Source organism: Felis catus, chromosome A1 (genome assembly GCF_018350175.1).
Source record: "Felis catus isolate Fca126 chromosome A1, F.catus_Fca126_mat1.0, whole genome shotgun sequence".
In the NCBI taxonomy this organism is placed as follows: domain Eukaryota; kingdom Metazoa; phylum Chordata; class Mammalia; order Carnivora; family Felidae; genus Felis; species Felis catus.
This window is the reverse complement of record NC_058368.1, coordinates 150,998,036-151,000,815: the sequence shown is the minus strand read 5'-3', so window position 1 is coordinate 151,000,815 and position 2,780 is coordinate 150,998,036.

The following is a 2,780-nucleotide window of genomic DNA, read 5'->3' as shown; positions in this document are numbered from 1 at the left end:
CTTAGGAAAAGTGTAAGAAATGATGCTAATTTTGAGAAACCTAACATCTGGTTGAAGATTAGATTAATAAATATGAAAAATTAGTGAATAATGTAAGACTGTTGAATTCTGGGATACCCATTAATAATATTGTAGGAATATACAGTAAAGATAAATCATTGTGAATAGCTAAGGGAAGATTAGTAAAGAAAGTAATATTTGCAGCTTTGTATTTGAGATTTGAAAGAGTTGTAGAATTAAGACAGATAGAAGGGAAAGGATTCTGGCCCAAAAAATCAAAATGATTTATGATGATGTGAACACATCAATGAACAAAGCATGTTTTTGAGAGTGAGAAAGGAGAAGATCTTTATACTCAGTAATGGTGATTAATATTTGTGGATAGGTATGATAAGGCCAAATTATTTATATTCTCGAAACTTGGCCATTAGAGAGAGACATGATGATGAAAATTGTGGAGTTATTCTGGGTTTCTTCTTTGATATGGTCGACAAATATTTATTGAACATCTACTATGTGCAAAGTACTGGTCAAGCACTGGGAGAACAGTGGTGAACCAAATCCAATTTTTGCCCAACATCAGGAAATTGTATTCTAGCAGGAGTGCTAGACTTTAAATAACAAAATATATAGTTGACTATTTAATTACGGCTATAATTAGTTCTACAACAGAGTAATAGAGTATCGTGAGAGTGTCACTAGTCTGAAACGGGGGGTGGTTTTGGGAAGCTTGCCTTAAGTATTGTTTGAATTGAATTAAGTAGTAGAGATGACTGAGCAAAGGGGAAGAAATATACACAGAGTTTGATAGTCGGAAGAGACAATACATGACAAGGTCGATAGGAGGAAGACTGCCATGTTTGAAGAACTTCAAGATCAGCGTGACTAGACTACAGAAATACACAGAAAATAAGAACAGTCTAAGATGAGGTTAGAGAGGTAGGAGGACCAAATTATGCTGACCTTGTAGGGTTTTGGTTTTGAACTAAGTGTGGTGAAAAGCTACTGATTGATTTTAAGCAAGAGAGTGGCATGTTTGGATTTACATTTTTAAAAGATGATTCTGACTACAGTATGGATTGGAGAGGAAGGCAAGGGTAAGTGAGGGAAACTAGTTATGAAGCTGAAGTAATAGTTGAGTTAAAAGATGTTGATGGTTTAGACTAGGGTGGTTGTAGTGGAACTGGAGGGAGACAAATAGATTAAAGAGGTGTTTATGAGGCAAAATTGGCCAGATAAACAAAACGAATAAAGTGGTTTTTAATTTTTTTTTGTAATGTTAATGTATTATTGAGAGAGAGAGAGGGACAGAGCATGAGCAGGGGAGAGGCAGAGAGGAGGAGACACAGAATCCGAAGCAGGCTCCAGGCTCCGAGCTGTCAGCACAGAGCCTGACGCGGGGCTCAAACTCACAAACTGCGAGATCATGACCTGAGCCGAAGTGGAAAGCTCAACTGACTGAAGTGGAAAGCTCAACTGACTGAGCCACCCAGGGGCCCAGAAAGTGGTTTTTACAAAATGGTTCACTGTCATCAATATTCATGCGGGCCCAAGTGGGCCTAGTATGGATATAGGGAAGCCACTTGGAGACTGTTGCAGTAATCTGTGAAGGTGATGAAACCTGAAACTGAGAATGGAGAAGAGAAGAATGTATTTAGAGACATTCTTATAGAGCAACATATAAATTTTTTGACTCAAAAAGTTTAAGTCTTAGTGATTTTAGTGGCTTTGGTCGCTAGAAAAAGGAAGTTAGACAGGGAGGAAAGTATTGAGTTTGTGATATTAGATGGCTATATAGGCAGATGTAGGAGTATGCTTCTATTTGGGAAGGCATCAGTAGAGATTTGTGTTTGGATTAAAGTCATAAAGTATGTCAAGTTTGCCAAAGACAGAATATAGAGTAGAGAATAGCAAGCCAAGGCACTGATTTCTGACGTGGGTGGAAGAAATAAGCATGTATCACCCGTGGATGGGATAGCTTATGTCTGGAAACACAGTCATGCTCAGTAATACCCGTTTGAAGGCAACTTAGATTTTACTATTTAGTGTGTGTGCCATTATTGAAATAAGTAGAATCCTCCCCCAGATGCCTGCAATTTGCCACATTTAAAAATATGTTATCTTAAGGGTGCCTGGGTGGCTCGGTTGGATGAGCGTCCTACTCTTGATTTCAGCTCAGGTTATCATTTCATGGTTCGTGAGTTTGAGCCCCGCAGCAGGCTCTGTGCTGGCGGTGCAGTCTGCTTGGGAATTTCTCTCTTCCTCTCTGCCCCTCCCCCGCTTGTTCTCTCAGTGTCTCTTCAAAAATAAATGAATAAACTTAAAATAATTTAAAAATAAAAAAAATATGTTGCATTGAAGTAGAGAAAGGGAGGAGAGACTAGTTGGAAAGTGTTCAAATAATTTTAGAAGTAATTGGAATTTAAGGAATGCTTCATAAATATTTAATTAAAGATTACCAAGTAATCCAGTATATGTTCAAGTTCATAGACATTTGTTTTAGAAAAATGTTAGCTTATTCTTTCATTCAGCAAATATTTATTGAGAGCTTATATGCTTTGTATTGTTCTTGCTCCTACTGATTTTATGTCTGATTATGGAAGCTACATTTTATTTATTAGTTTAGTTTAGTTTTTAAAGTAACCTCTATGCCCAACAAGGGACTTAAGCTCAAACTCTTGAGATCAAGGGTCGCATGCTCTACCAATTGAGCCAGCCAGGTGCCCCTGGAATTTACATTTTAAAGAGATGAGATAGTCAATAAACAAGTAAATAAAAGA